The sequence below is a fragment of the Apium graveolens genome, chromosome 8 (genome assembly GCF_009905375.1).
Source record: "Apium graveolens cultivar Ventura chromosome 8, ASM990537v1, whole genome shotgun sequence".
Classification (NCBI taxonomy): Eukaryota; Viridiplantae; Streptophyta; class Magnoliopsida; order Apiales; family Apiaceae; genus Apium; species Apium graveolens.
Genome location: NC_133654.1, coordinates 59,311,587 through 59,328,612, shown reverse-complemented (window position 1 = coordinate 59,328,612; position 17,026 = coordinate 59,311,587). Strand labels below are relative to the sequence as shown.

The 17,026-nt window shown below is 41.0% G+C and overlaps 1 non-coding gene across 1 annotated transcript; it reads right to left on the bottom strand.

The window, feature by feature from the left end:
- Nucleotides 1-16,166: 16,166 nt before the first annotated feature.
- LOC141681444 (small nucleolar RNA R71) lies at nucleotides 16,167-16,273 on the bottom strand. The gene has a single exon (XR_012558877.1). It is a non-coding gene; the product is annotated as a small nucleolar RNA R71 (small nucleolar RNA).
- Between the last annotated feature and the right edge of the window lie 753 nt (nucleotides 16,274-17,026).

Below are 17,026 nucleotides of genomic sequence, written 5' to 3'. Positions count from 1 at the left end.
ATTCTATGAATATCAAAAATGATATGATAATTTAGATTGGGATTATTCTCCGACGGGAGTACTATCACATGCTGATCAGCCCGTGTGATAGCATTGAGTCATGATTCGTAGAAACATGTCCCCAAAACACGAGTACTCAAATAAAAGGCAATATACCTGCCTGTGGCAAAAATTATGTCATAATATTTCATATGACACTTAGAAATAGCCCTCCGCTGGACCGTCCGTCCCGGTCACTTACACAATTATGATCCAATCTTAAAACCTTTTATTGAGAAGGGGTCATAATAATCGACACCCGAAATAATTTTATTCCCCCATTCACTTGGGCAGGAATACTCGCAACCAAATCACTTTTCTCAAAATCCCAAACGTTTGTAAATCCAGTAATTTGATAAGTAAAATCACTTATAAACATCCAAACATCACTTCCAATTATCATATAATTCACTAAAATTCACATAAAATCATATAAACAATTTCAAATAATAATAATAATAATAATATCTGAAAATAAACAATTTCAAATAATAATAATAATAATATCTGAAAATATGGGATATTACAGTCTTCAGTAAAAACTGATGAAACCTCTATGTCTCTGTTAGTATCATTAAGATCTACCTCAGCAAGTAGTCTTTAACCAACTAAATGTTGTTTCTGAGTGGTGAACACAATTCAAGAATTATGTCACTTGATTTTTGGAAACATTTGAGAAAAGGATTCAAGTGTTTCAATTATGAGAAGAAATTTAAGATATAAGATGTGAAATGTTAATAAATGAGTGTGAACAACTTTCTTGATGAGAAAAAGAAAGTTTCAAAGGATTTTGGATAGAATGCAACACTCAAAGATAATAATCCTTATTGACTAAGAATTAAATCTTTCATAAATTTCTTCTTTAATAATAGTTACCTCCTGTAGTGTGCTCAATTTGTACTGAAGTGATCACATGAACTTAAACAGAGATTAGTTTATTCACATGCACTATTAAAAACATCTGAAGTTAAGCATGCGGTACTGATTTGGATATCAATAGTTAAAAGCATTCAAGCACACACAAGAGAGTAAACAAATAGTCATTCGCTTAAAGAATCAAAGAAGTTTAAAGATTTTCATTAATCATGAAGAAGCAAAGTTCAAGATTTCATAGAATTTTATAAATAAAATCCTAATACAATCTAACTACTCGGACTTCTTATTCTTTTCTTCTTCTAACTTCTTCATTGACCTTCGATGGAAGATACGTGACATAGAACCTGCAAGAGAAATTATATTCTCTTGTAATGCCAACCATATGAGGCGACGTTGTTCTTCCTCGAAGCGTCATTGCGCAACCTCCTCAGCTCTTCTCATCTCTTCAAAGCGGACGTCTATTCTAAAGAGATGAAGTGACTGAGTGTCATCCGAGTTAAGTCGATCAAGAATCGACTGTGGGATCTCAGAAGAAGGATAATCTTGGTCGTTGAAGACTACCTTGAGATGAAAGGGATCGAAATACAGCCTTCCATATTCAGGAATGGAGACTGGTCGATAAACTCTATGTAAAAGAGAACAAATAGAGGCCATAGATTCTGAATGAAGAAATTGAGTGAATTTTGGAGTTTGAACGTAAATGGCAGTGAGTAGTTTTGAGAGTGGAGGGTTGTATTTATAGCAGAGAGGTTTAGAAACTGAAGAGACTCTTTGATTAACCATATAATAATTAACCATAATACAAATACATGATTACGCGTATCTAGGAAAATAAAAAGTAATCTCTCTCTTCATATTCCTATTCCCAATATAAATACTCAAGTATTACTAGATACTTGCATCAGTAGCTAACCCATTTAAGCAATTAAAAGATATTCCACTGACTCACCGATTAATTAAAAATACTGCGTAACCATTTATTTTGAATAAATTTAAAATAATCAATGAAGTATAACAGTCAATCATGGTTTGACTATTATCAGTATTTTAATTACGACTATCAGGATTTATTAGTCAAAACTGGGTTGACCAATATCAGAATTTACCAACTACTAAAAAAACCTATTAGTCAAAGCAAGTTTAACTAATAATAGAGCATGTACGCATAATCAGTAGTTCAACATGTAATTTTCACATAAGATCATTTAGCACAATTTGCATGTTATCATGGCATCAACATTTAGCACAATAATCAGTATCTAACAAGTACTAACAAATAATAAGATACCATGATTCAAAACAATCAGCAATCTTAATTATCACAGTTTGAGAATTGTCCTGATATCATTACCAATTCATTTACCAATCTTGTGAAAGTAGCTTCACAGAGAGGCTTGGTGAATATATCTACTACTTGCTGATCTGTTGGAACAAAGACCAATTCCACTGTACCAGCTTCCACATGTTCCCTTATGAAATGGTACATGATGCTGATATGCTTAGTCATTGAATGCTGCACTGGATTTCCTGTTATTGCAATAGCACTTTGATTATCACAATATATAGGAATAGAAGAATAGTCTAACCCATAATCTAGCAGCTGATTCTTCATCTATAGAATCTGAGCACAATAGCTTCCTGCAGTAATGTATTCTGCTACTACAGTTAATGTGGAAATTGAATTTTGTTTCTTGCTATACCAAGAAACCAATCTGCCACCAAGAAATTGGCAGCTTCCAGAAGTACTTTTCTTGTTTATTTTGTATCCTGCAAAATCAGCATCTGAATATCCAATTAGCTTAAAGTCTGAATCTCTAGGATACCATAATCCCAGATTCATGGTGCCTTTGAGATACTTAAAAATTCTTTTCACAGCTAATAGATGAGGTTCTCTAGGATCAGCTTGGAACATTGCACAGAGACAGGTAGCATACATGATATCAGGTCTACTAGCAGTCAGATATAGGAGTAAGCCAATCATACCTCTGTAGTTAGTTATATCTACTGAAGAACCGGTATTTAAATCTAACTTGGTTGCAGTGGCCATGGGAGTTGATGCAGTTGAGCAGTCTTGCATTCCAAATCTTTCGAGTAGATTCCTGGTATATTTGGATTGATTTATGAAGATTCTTTCATCAGTCTGTTTAACTTGTAACCCCAGAAAGTAACTCAGTTCTCCCATCATACTCATTTGATATCTGGATTACATTAGCTTTGCAAATCTCTCACAGAGTTTATCATTAGTAGATCAAAAAATGATATCATCAGCATATATATGTACTAATAACAAGTCCTTACCAAGGTATTTATAAAAGAGAGTTTTGTCAATTGTACCTCTTGTGAAATCACTCCCTAGCAGAAATAGAGCGAGTGCTACATACCAGGCCCTTGGAGCTTGCTTCAGTCCATAGAGTGCTTTATCCAGTAAGTAGACATGATCTGGATACTTTGGATCAATGAACCCTGGAGGTTGTTCAACATAAACTTCCTCTTCGAGTTCTCCATTTAAGAATGCACTCTTCACATCCATTTGGAACACCTTAAACTTTTTTTGAGCAGCATAGGCAATAAAGATTCTAATTACCTTAAGCCTTGCAACTGGATCTAATGTCTCATTATAATCAATTCTTTCTTGTTGTGAGTAACCCTTTACAACCAGTCTTGCTTTATTCCTTGTAATAATACCCTCACTATCAGTTTTGTTTCTGAACACCCACTTTGTGCCAACTATAGATCTGTAATTTGGTCTTGGCACAAGAGTCCATACTTTGTTCCTTTTAAATTCATTGAGTTCCTCTTGCATTGCTGTAACCCAGTCAGCATCTTGTAGAGCTTCTTCAACCTTCTTAGGTTCAGTTTGAGATAGAAAAGAATGGTAGAGACATTCATTATGAGTGGCTTTTCTTCTTTTTACACCACTGTCAGAGTTTCCAATAATTAAGTCAGGTGTGTGTGACGTAGACCATTTTCTTGCAGATGGAAGTTGACTCCTTGAAGACGAACCTCCCCTTTGATCCATGAACTCTCTGTTATTTCTTTGATTAGTACCACTATTGTTTCCTGATGCTCGCCCTGAATCAATGTTCCCATTGTTATGAGTATTTGACTCATCAGAATTTGAGAAAGATAAGTCTGATGATCTTTCTACTGATGTTTCTTGAGTTGAATCACTTATAGTAGTCTTTAGATTTAAGTCATGTTGCTCCCCCTCAACATATGCTTCAGTGTTAGAAGTATTTCCACTATTTTGTGGAATCTCAGAGCTTTGAGTGATATTAGGACTTACTCTATTAGAGTCAGGACTTAAAAGTTCAGCATAAGGTACTTCATTTTTAAATCTCAATTTATCATGGTCATCTGCATCTTCTAGACCTGTTATCTTCTTGTCATCAAAAGATACATGTATAGATTCCATGAATGTTCTTGTTCTCAGATTATAAACTCTGAAGGCTTTTGTAGACAATGGATATCCCACAAAAATTCCTGATATGGGCTTAAGAATAACCTAGAAATATAATTAATATCAAGTTAATTAGACCTGATACGGTCCAATAATGAAGCCCAATTAATGAGGCCCAAAACCCTGAATATTAATTAATTTCATAATTAATTAATAAGGGAAAAATTAGCTGTTAAGATGAGTCCTAGTGAGGACATAAATCCTTGTAGATTAGCCTCCAAGGGACCTAATAGGATAAGGAATCAGTTTCCTACTTCCTAGGACTCCAAAGTCCATTCTAATTCTGAGACTTGCCTACCAAGTCTCCTAACCCAAGTCCAATTCAAGGACTCCCAACACCTATATAAGGGGTCTCACCCCCACCAATCAGAACTACATTTTTTGGCTTGATTCTCTAACTCACAGAGATACGTAGGCATCTCGTACGCATCTCGTAAAGGCCTTGAGCTCCCGAACCTTAGTAATAAATACAATAATTAATAAACCCTAGTTTTTAATCCATAACATTTGGCGCCACCTGTGGGAAACTTAACAACAACCATGGCGAGAACACGGAGTGGACACAACGCCCCTGAAGGAACACCAGTTAGGACAACTCAAACGATTTCGTCAATGGTGGAGATACCCCCACACTCATCCTACGCCTCCACCCAAGGAGGAACCCCGATAGGGGCAACTGAGCCTCAGCCACAAGGGACGAATCCCCCGGCTCCTCAAGGGACGAATGCCCAACTTTAGCAGATACATGCACCTGTGAACTCTCAACCCGCAAGGTATGAATATTCAACTATTGTTACCACTAATCCCCCTACGTGATGCCCCCGTACCCCGAGGTTGGAGGAAGTGGACATACTGAACGGAGTGAAGCACGAGGGCAAACACCCCCTACATAAGAGGTTTGGCTCCTATCCCAGAGGATCAGGAATTTTCTGGTCCTTATACTGAGAGAGACTTCGAATCTTCGGATGATGACATGGCCCCAAGAAGGAGGCGTGCTGGTAAAGAGCCGATGGCTGATGGTAGCCAGCGCCCTAGGAGCACCCGAGGGACGAATCCCCAATAAGTGCATGAGAGAATCAAGGCTCATGTGGCTGAGATTCAAAGGCTGAAGCGCGACTTGGAGGCGCACCAGACGACCAGACCCCCACTACCTCCGAGGGGGAGAAATCCTCCTCTAATCATAGACCTGGATGGTCCACTAAAGAGAAGGACTGTTGTCCCAAGGGATGATCCAAGCAACCTTCTTCCCCTTGGAGATCCTGATGATCCTACTCCACCATTCACTGAAGAAATAATGAACGTCCATATCTCAAGGAAGTTTAAGATGCCCACCATCAAAGCTTATGATGGCACTGGAGATCCCGCTAATCATGTCAGAACATTCTCTAATGCATTGTTGCTGCAGCCCGTGAATGACGCTATTAAGTGTCGAGCCTTTCCTCAAACCCTGTCGGGATTGCCTCCGAATTCTATTGGGTCTTTCAGAGAGTTAAGTCAGGCTTTTATTAAGAAATTCATCAGTGGGAGAGTGCATGAGAAAAGTTCAGCATCCCTCATGAGCATTGTGCATGGAGCAAAGGAGTTCTTGAGAGACTATCTGAATCGTTTCACGAAGGAAGCTTTGAAGGTCCCAGACCTTGATGATAAGGTAGCTATGATAGAACTGCAACAGGGAACAAGGGATGAGTTTTTCAAGATGTCATTGGCCAAGCGCCCCCCTGAGAGTATGTTACAGCTCCAAGATAGGTCCGGGAAATACATTAAAGTGGAAGAGAGCATGAGGAAGATAGTAGTGAATAATGAGCCCGCTGGAGGAAAGAAGCGAAAGACTGATCTGGAATATATTGCTAAGGACAAGTATCCTAGAACTGAGCAAAACACTTATTTAACCCCGAAGAAGGGAGGACCTGGGCAAAAGTTCACTGAATATGCTAAATTGAATGCTCATAGAAGCCAGATCTTGATGGAAATTGAGAAAGATAGAGATATTCGTTGGCCTGAACCCCTGAAGGCTGATCCTACCAAGCTAGATAAGAGCAAGTATTGCAAATTTCACAAGGATGTTGGTCATGACACCGATGAGTGTAGATAATTGAAAGATGAAATAGAGTTCCTCATTCGAAAAGGAAGGTTGAGCAAGTATACTGGAGATGGAGGAGATAGGAATAACAATGGGAGAAAGAATTTTGATGATCGTAGGAGGGACCAAGATGATCAGGGGAGAAATCCCCAGCCTAGGGACCACTGATAAACGCAATCTTTGGAGGACTGCGAACCCGAGGGCCTGTGATAAATACAATATTTGGAGGACCAACTGTTGCTGGGTCATCCAAAAACTCGAGGAAAGAATATACTAGAGAAGTTATGCATATTGTTGGAGAAGCCCCGAAGAGGGCTAGGACAGGAGTGACAATGGCATTTGATGATTCTGACTTGGAGGGTGTGAAATTTCCTCATGACGACCCGCTGGTCATAACACCGATAATAGGGAACAGCCCGGTGAAGAGGGTCCTTGTAGATAATGGTGCCTCGGTGGACATCTTACTCCATCATACCTTTTTAAGGATGGGTTACAATGATTCTCAATTAACCCCGACCGATATGCCGATATATGGATTCACAGGAGTGGAGTGCCCCGTGGAAGGAATAATTAAGTTGCCAATGACCATAGGTCAGGAACCAAGGCAAGCAACTCAGATGTTGGACTTTGTGGTAGTGAAGGCTAGTTCAACTTACAACGTGATCATGGGAAGAACAGGAATACATACCTTCAAGGAAGTCCCTTTCTCCTACCATTCAGTGATGAAGTTTCCCACCCAGAATGGGATTGGAGAAGAGAGGGGACATCAAAAAATGGCAAGGAGTTGTTACGTGGCCTCTCTTAGGGCAAATGGAGTTGGGGGCAGGTTCTGCCTATTGAATATTTGGATATCCGTGAGAATGATGAGAAAAGAGGGAAGCCAGCGGAAGACTTAGTTTCGATTCCTTTGGCTCCCGAGGATCCTGAAAAAGTGATTTTTATTGGAGCAACACTAGAGGAACCCCTTAGAGGGAAGTTGGTAAAATTTTTGCAAGAAAACAGTGATGTGTTTGCATGGTCGGCAGCTGATATGCCAGGCATAGACCCGGAACTGATCACTCATAAGCTGAATGTGGATCCAAATTGGAAGACAGTGAAGCAAAAAAAAAAGAAGCTTTTCTCCAGAGAGGCAAGAAGCTATTAAACAAGAAGTAAAGAAGCTCTTGGAGGCTGGTTTCATTGAGGAGATACAATTTCCGGAATGGTTAGCAAACCCTGTGATGGTAAAGAAGGCTAATGGAAAATGGAGGATGTGTGTGGATTTCACCGATCTGAATGACGCATGCCCCAAGGACTGTTTCTCATTGCCAATGATAGATACGTTAATAGATGCTACTGCTGGACATGAGATGCTGAGCTTCATGGATGGATTCAGTGGATACAATCAGATCAAGATGCACAAGGACGACATCCCAAAGGTATCATTCATTACTGACTTTGGTGTTTTTTGTTATCGTGTTATGGCGTTTGGTCTCAAGAATGCAGGAGCCACCTATCAAAGGTTGGTAAATAAGATTTTCAAGGATCTTATCGGTAAGACCATGGAAGTTTATGTCGATGACATGTTAGTCAAGAGTTTAGTGAAGACTGGCCAAATTGCCCATTTGAGGGAAGCTTTTGAGGTCCTAAGATACCACAAAATGATGCTAAATCCTGCAAAGTGTGCTTTCGGAGTGGGGTCTGGAAAAGTTTTGGGACTGATGGTCTCCAAGAGAGGAATCGAGGCCAATCCTGATAAAATAAAGGCAATTTTGGACATGGAGCCCCCTAAGACTATCAAAGATGTTCAAAAACCCACTGGAAGGGTTGCTGCATTAGGGCGATTCATCTCCAAATCTGGAGACAAGTGCTTGTCATTCTTCAAATCCTTGAAGAGGGTTAAGAATTTTGTATGGACTGAGGAAAGCCAGAAGGCATTCGAAGAATTAAAGAAATATATGGCTCAGGCCCCGCTGTTGGCCAAGCCAGCTCTGAATGAAACTTTATACTTGTACCTGGCCGTTTCAGAAAATGCCTTGAGCGCTGTATTGGTTAAGCAGGAACTTAAAGTCCAGAAACCCGTGTACTATGTTAGCAAGATTTTGCATGGAGCTAAGTTGAATTATTCGACTATTGAAAAGTTTGCTTTAGCCTTGGTAATGGCTTCAAGGAAGTTGCGCCCTTATTTCCAGGCTCATAAAATTGAAGTGCTAACAAATCAGCCCTTGAGAAATATTATACATAGTCCCAAAGCTAGTGGGAGGCTGATTAAGTGGGCAATAGAGTTGGGAGAATTTGATATCAGGTACAAGCCACGAACGGTAATAAAAGCCCAGGCATTGGCTGACTTCGTGGTAGAATGTACCATACCCAACCAAGAAGTCGGGGGGCGGGAAGATACTATACCATAAAATACAGAAGGCGATAAAAGAGACAAAGAAATGGACGATAAGGAGAAGGAGTATTGGGTTCTCTATTATGATGGAACATCAAAAACAAATTTAAGCGGAGCAGGGCAAGTTCTACAAAGCCCCGATGGGTTCTTGATTGAATATGCTATGAAGCTAGATTTCCCAACTACAAATAATGAAGCAGAATATGAAGTTCTGATAGTTGGCCTCGGCCTAGCAGGGACACTGAGAGTCAAGAACTTAAAAGTTTATGGAGACTCAAAGTTGGTCATATTCCAGGTCAAGGGAGAGTTTGAGGCAAGGGATGATACAATGGCTAAGTATGTCCGCCTAGTAAGGGTTGTGATGACTCAGTTCGATGAATGTCATGTTGAGCACATCCCGATGGAGGAAAATGCTAAGGCGGATGCATTGTCAAAGTTTGCTTCATCAGAGATAGAGGAAAGTTCAGGAACCGTATACTTCCGTATTTTGAAGACACGAAGCATTGATGTTAAGCTTGGAGCTCCTATAGGGCTCAGGACGTCATGGATAGATCCCATTAAGGCCCATATTCAAACTGGTTGGCTGCCAAATGATGTGACTGGAGCACGGAAGTTGGCTTTTCAAGCACTGAGATACTCCTTGATCGATGGGATTTTGTACAAAAGATCTTATGTGGTTCCTTACTTAAGATGTCTCAGGCCCGATGAGGCACGCTTGGCTCTTGAGGAGGTACACGAAGGTATCTATGAGCAACACTTGGGGGGCAGAGTGTTGGCTCATAAGATAACCCGTTTAGGCTTCTATTGGCCAGAGATGATGGTCGATGCCAAAGAGTATGTGAAAAAGTGTGATCGTTGCCAGAAACATGCACCAGTTGTTCGCAACCCCTTGAGATGCTGACTTTCATCAACTCTCCCATCCCCTTTTCCATGTGGGGAATGGATATACTTGGGCCTTTCCCCATGGCCACGACACAAAGGCAGTTCCTGATTGTAGCCATTGATTATTTTACTAAATGGATTGAAGCCAAACCCTTGGCTAAGATCACAACTAAGCAGGTTGCACAATTCCTGTGGGAAAACATCATGTGCCGACATGGAATTTCCCGTATCCTAGTTACCGATAATGGAATACAGTTCAACAACGAGGAATTCAAGAAGTATTGTGAGGAGAATGAAATTGAGTTGCGGTTTACCTCCGTGGCTCACCCGAAAGCCAATGGGCAAGGGAAGTGGCAAATTGAATAATCCTGGATGGACTAAAGAAGAGGATCGAGAAGTCGAGGAATAACTGGGTGGTTGAAAATACTCCCAATACTATGGGCCTATAGGACTACCTGTAGAGTCACGACTGGAGCAACTCCCTTCATGTTAGCATATGGGGCAGAAGCGGTTGTTCCTATAGAGATATCATATTCGTCTCCCAGGATTCAAGCTTTTAATGCTGAGGAAAATGAGGAAGGGCAAATATTAGCCTTGGATCTAATTGATGAAGTACGAGATGAGGCACATGCGAAGATAGTGGAATATCATAAAAAGGCTTCGTTCTACTATGACCTAAGAGTTAAGGAAAGGTTTTTCAAGCAGGGTGACTTGGTTCTGAGGAAGGTGGAAGCTTCCGGTGTTGGGCAGAAAGGAAAACTTGACCCAAATTGGGAAGGGCCATACAAGGTCAAAAGTGTTCAAGGAAGAGGAGCCTACAAGTTGGAAACTATGGATGGTTTTGAAGTCCCGAGAACTTGGAATGCACAAAACCTGAAGATTTACTATATGTAAGATGGTTGAGCACAATTCTCACTTGTCAAGATGACGAGTAGGTTTAAAAAAACCTTGAAGCTTTGTTTGCTTAGTATTTTTATAAAATTCGATAGAAGATATGTTTTAGTTTTGTCAGGGTTGAACCCATCTCGTGTAAGCTGTTGAAAATACCAAGTTATAATGAAAAACGTCCAGTTTGGTCTAGCTTGATGAATTGTTAGATTATGGAAGACAAAACCTAGTTATAAACTTGAGTTCGAAAACTCGAAAGGTTGAACTATGATAGTATTTGAAATTGAATCACTAGATAAAACAAATAAAAACATCCAAATTCAATTACAAAGTCTGAAAATGTCTGAAGAAAAGTAAAATACGTAAGGCAAGGGAGTTAGGCCTTAGATGGCTCAAATTCTTCGGAGCTACTATCTGAAGTCTCCTCAGACGTCTCCTTAGTTGGCCCCTCGGAAGTTTCTTCAGAAGTCTCGGCCAAGGTCTCCTCGGAACTACTCTTAGACACCTCAGATGCCTTTGGGGACGCATGTTTTGGAGGCTCTTCCACCCTGGCCTTCTTCACATTAGGCTCGGCCTCTTTCTCAGAAGAAGATTCCTCCTCTCCGGAGTTAGACTCAGGCTCCTTCCTCTTCTGACCTTGGCTCTGACTCCCTGATGGCGCTTTGGTTGGGGACGCAGAAGTACCCTCCTTTATAAGATCCTCTAGCTTGTCAGTAATGCCTCCAAGTGATGGGACCTTTACAGGACACGGGAAGGGAGTTTGCTCAAGAACCTCGGGAAACTCGTCCTGGATAGCCTCTACGACAACATCCCAGCCTTCATTATAACTAACCGGCTGAAGGAGGGTGTCGTGCTCCACCATCAAGTCTTGAAACTCCTTAGTATCCATCCAGGCGTCAAAGGCTTTGTCTTTTTTGATTTTTGAGAATCACAATCTCAGCCCGAGCCAACTTCTTGGTCGTATCCTCTAGGCCAACCTTCCGTGCCTTAGCTTGGTGAAGCGCCCCTTGGAAATGGACGTTCTCCTACAAGAGATAAATAGAAAATGAGAAATAAGGAAAATCATGACAAAATGCTGTGGATAACAAGAAGAAAACGATGTACCGTCGCTAGGGCTTGAGCACCGAAAAGCTCATTAGCCTCCAAGTCCTATTGGAGGACAAGATCATGGTAGTCTACACGGGAAATAGACTGGATTGACCATTCCTTGGCAAGTTTTGTATTCCTAACAATCGAGTCCTTTCCTCGGATTCCCCAGGCAGGCTGGAAGAAGGCCCCTGGTTTCTGTTTTGTATGCAAGGGTTGGCTGGGGCCTTCCTCGTCTCCTTCCTTTTCCTGAAGAAGGAACTCTAGGAAGCGATCCCCAAGACACGGGTCCTTGAAGACCTTTCCAGCACGATTCATCATGGTTGTTTCCAGGTCCTTAGGCTTGGTAGCCTCTTCGATCTTCTCAGCCACTGCGCAAATTAAAGGAAAAGGGATTGGAAAAATAATAAAAGGTAAGGAAAACAGAAAAACAACTATAAGAAATGAAATATACCTTGCTTAGCAACAGAAGAAATATCGCGTTCAACAAAAACCGTCTCTCTAATGAGATCCCAGGAATGTGATGCCCCATTATCCTGGGTAAGGAGGTTGAAGGCTTTGGTCTCCTCCTTGGTCAAGACGATGTCGTTAGGAATCTCGTCAACAGCTTGCCCAAAGGATGAGCGAAAGAGAGTCCCCCAGTCGCCGCCTTTCCAGAGGACATAAAGAAACTCTTTTTTCCACCCCAAGTTGTTGTCAGGGCTGGACTTCCCATTCACTGTGTGAGGGACAGTGGGGCGTTGGTTCAAAGAAACCCACACCGAATTCTTGTCGGGGCTATTTTTGAACTGGAATATCTTTCTAAACATGGCGACCGTTGGAGGAACGTCGTGTTTGGCACATTGTGATAAATAACATAGTGTCAACCTCCAAGAGTTAGGAGGAAGTTGGCAAGGGCTGATGCCCACATTTGTGAGTAGAAATGGAATGAAAGGGTGGAAAAGAAGTCTAATACTTGCCCTTAAGGTGTCCCTAAAGACGCATAAGGCATCCTTCTTCCAGTGGCAAGCCCTGTCGGTCGGGCCTGCGGGAACCAGTTTGTACGGCTCCTTGATCTTGAAGAAAGATCTCATCTTGTCCAGTTCCTTTGGATCCCGAAAATTATTAACGTGATCAAACGCATCCAAGTGCGCATCGGACGGGTACTCATCCCCTCGCGTATTAATCATATCGATCAAAGAGGTGTACCTGGACCAGATGGGGAACTCATTAGACTTTTTGGCCACGTTCATCTTGGCCAAACAGGTCATTCTCTTATCTGCCATCTAAAAAAGGGCGGAAAAGAAAACAATTTTAAGCACAAACTTTATGCCAAGGCGTGCATAAAAATAAAAGTAAGAAAGAGGGTATTTACCTGAAATAATGCTGAAGACTGATTTGCTAAAGACTGAAACTTCGAGGCTCAAAAACTCCGGCCTACAGTTATACTTTGACCTCCAAGATCTTTGAGAGAAAAAGAGAGAAAGAATTTGGAAATGAAAAGTGAGGAGTGATTGACTCTACTCACTCCTTTATATAGGGAAGGAAGTGAAGATGAAGAGGTGGAGAGGCCCAACAAGTTACAAGCCCAAAAAAGAAAGCCCACATTCCAGAACCTTCCGGAATGTCCTTGGAAATTCTTAAGGGATTATAAAATAATTGGAGGAAAATATAAATCCAAATAGAATTTGGAAAAGGCCTAATTCAAAGCCCAAATCCAAATAGAATTTGGAAAAAGCCCAAGAAAAGGCCCAATATAAATCCAAATAGGATTTCGAAAAGGCCTAATTCAAAGCCCAAATCCAAATAGAATTTGGAAAAGGACATGCCCAAATCTAAGCCAGATTGAGAAAATCCCAATAAAATCAACTTGTCCAAATAGACCAGGAACGAGGTGGAGGTTGAGGTCGTAAATTCTATTCGAAATCCTTCGAACAGGAGCCAGAAAAATAAACACCTAGTAGACCAGGATCGAGGTCGAGGTTGAGGTCGTAAATTCTGTTCGAAATCCTTCGAACAAGAGCCAGAAAGCACCCCAAAAAAAGACTAGGATCCAGGTCGAAATCCTGGTCGTGAATCCTAGTCGAAGTATAACAAACAGGAACCAAAAAAGGGCCAAGAACTTGGAGCAAAATCCAGGTCATAGATTCGACTAGGATCCAGGTCGAAATCCTGATCGTGAATCCTAGTCGGAATGTCTCGAACAGGAATCAAAAGACGACCAAAATTTCGACCGGGATCCAGGTCGTTAATTCGACCAGGATCCAGGTCAAAATCCTGGTCGTGGATTCTAGTCAAAATTCTTCGACTAGGACCCAGGAGCTGGCCCAAAATTCGACTGGGATCCAGGTCGAATTTTCGACTAGGATCCTGATAAGTGGCATTTTATACCACTTAGAACGTCTTAAAATGGCTTAAATTGGTGTCTTGAAATCAAGTATTTTGTGTATTTGATGCGTTTTTCTAGTGTTTATGCATTTCAGGGTATTAGTTGCATTTCGGAGGAGGAATCATCAAGAATAAGCTTTGGCATGTGTTCACCATTGCGAGAGGAAAAGAACGGGCAGATTACGGCGAAGAAACGGAGCAAACATGGAATTTTTCCAGAAGGGTCCTGCGCGCCCGCACAGTAATGCTGAGCGGCCGCGCAGCAGCCTTGCGCGCCCGCGCAGAAATGCTGAGCGGCCGCGCAGGGTCGGGGAAAAAGATATATTATTTTAGACTTCTACTTCTGTTTGGCTTCCAACTTCTATGTAATCTGAGTTTTATGGGACTATTATATAGGTATATTTGAGATGTTTTCATAGAGTATTAAGAGGAGATTATGTTTTAGATTGTGTTTTGCGCAAGAAGCGAATGAGATAAGGAAGAAGACCGATTTAGCACACAGCAACGAAGAGGAAGCATATATTCTTGTGATTCTTGTTTCGTTGTAACGTTGGATGCTAGTTTTCTTGCTTTGACTTATTTACTCTTGTGACGTACTCTGTTTTAATATAATCAGTTTAGTTATTATTTTCTTGTGTTTGTTTATCATGATTTCATATGAACCCATGATGGCGATAAGTTCTATTAGGTGCTAATCGTGATCATGGGGTTGCAACGGATTTATTATGGAATTCTTTAGTTAATTGTTTAATACTTTAGTATGTGATGATTGCATGATATCTAGTATTGGTTGTGCATATTCGTCTTATGTGCGTCGCGAACATATAAGATAGGGTGTTAATCTCTTGTGAAGCGACGGTGGATCTTGAGATTTAGAACTTGCCATGCTAGCATAGGTTCATGTACGTTGTGCATGATTAGTGGGTAACTCTAACAGTTTTATTTGCCCTATGTAATCAAAAAGGAATAACTTGTGCTTAAATCGTTGTGTTGTCAATTTCTGTAGACATATAGGAACTCAACATAATTGATGACTATTCAACTTCTATCTTAATTGTGGATGTTTGGTAGAATGGTATTAGTACAATAAAAGTTGGCTTTTATCAGTTTCGTGTTATTCGATTAATATCATCACTGTCACATGCTAAAGGTAATAACTATGGCTATAGAAGAAAGTAATAATGAAGTTGTGATCTCATGAGTGTTTTATTATTGATAAATTGAAGTGTTAGTTAAGTGGTTAATTAAGTAGTTAATTATAGTTAATATTTAATCAACAATTTTAAGTGTTATTATCTTAACATTGAGAAGTAGTCATACATTGGTGAGTGAGTTAAATTAGACAATAAATTAGTCTGAGTCTCTGAGGGAACGAACTAGAAAGTATTCTATATTACTTGCGAACGCGTATACTTGCGTGAATATTAGTGCGTGATTTCGCCCTAACAAGTTTTTGGCGCCGCTGCCGGGGACTCGGCGTATTTGTTTAGTTTATGTACTTACCATCATTGGTCATTAGGACTCAGTGATTAGGACGTAGTAGTTAATTACTCTTTTTGGTTGTGTTTCAGGTACTTTAGCAAGCGTTTATGCAAACTCGTTCTCGTGCTCGTAAGAGGACCTTAGATACAGCTGAGGAGAAAGACGAAGTTCTTGATACTCCGGAGAAGTTAGATTTTGAGGATTCGGATTCAGGAACTGAGCAGAAAGAACCAGTAAACATGGGAGATCGTATTGTTCAAGCTGATCCAGCTCTTATGGATTTTTCTCGGCCTAAAATTGATGACATTCAGTCAAGCATCCTTCATCCGGCTATTCAAGCTAACACCTTTGAAATCAAGCCGGGCACTATTCAGATGGTGCAGAATTCTGTTTCTTTTGGAGGAGCGGCAACTGAAGACCCCAACATGCACATAAGGAATTTTGTCAAGATCTGCAGCACTTTTAAGTATAATGGCGTGACTGATGAGGCTATCAAGTTGAGGCTTTTCCCATTCTCACTGAGGGATAAAGCTAAAGACTGGTTACATTCTGAACCAGCTGGGTCAATCACTACGTGGCAAGATCTTGCGTAAAAGTTTCTGGTGAAGTTTTATCCAATGGCAAAGACTGCTGCTATGAGGAGTGCTCTTACTCAATTTGCGCAGCAACCTACAGAATCTATGTGCGAGGCTTGGGAACGCTACAAGGAAATGTTGAGAAAATGTCCACATCATGGAATGCCGGATTGGATGGTAAACACTGGTTTTTATAATGGTTTGGGGGACCCAATCTCGGCCCATGCTCGATGCAGCAGCTGGAGGCGCCTTATGGGCTAAAAGCTATACTGAGGCGTATAATCTTATCGAGACGATGGCTGCAAATGAGCATCAAAACCCAACTCAGAGGATGACGTCAGGCAAGGTAGCAGGTATTCTGGAAGTTGATGCAGCCACCGCTATTGCAGCCCAGCTCCAAGCGCTATCAATGAAGGTTGATTCTTTGGCTACGTATGGAGTTCATCAAATAGCTATGGTTTGTGAGCTTTGTGCAGGTTCTCATACTACGGATCAGTGTTCTCTTGTCAACGAATCTGTTCAGTATGTGAATAATTATCAGCGACAACAGCAGCCTGTACCAGCGACCTATCATCCTAACAACAGAAATCATCCAAATTTCAGCTGTGGGAATAATCAAAATGCTATTCAGCCAACATATCAGCAAGGAGTAAGTAAACAGTTTAACCCACCTGGATTCCAGCAACCACAGCAGTATGCTACAAGGCAATCATATCCTCAACAGGGAAGTACAGCTGCACCTACTAGTGCTGATTTTGAGGAACTTAAGCTGTTGTGCAAGAGTCAGGCGGTTTCTATCAAGACCTTGGAAAATCAAATCGGTCAATTAGCCAATGCAGTGCTCAATCGTCAACCTGGCACTCTTCCCAGTGACACGGAAGTACCAGGCAGGAAGGAAGCTAAAGAGCAAGTCAAGG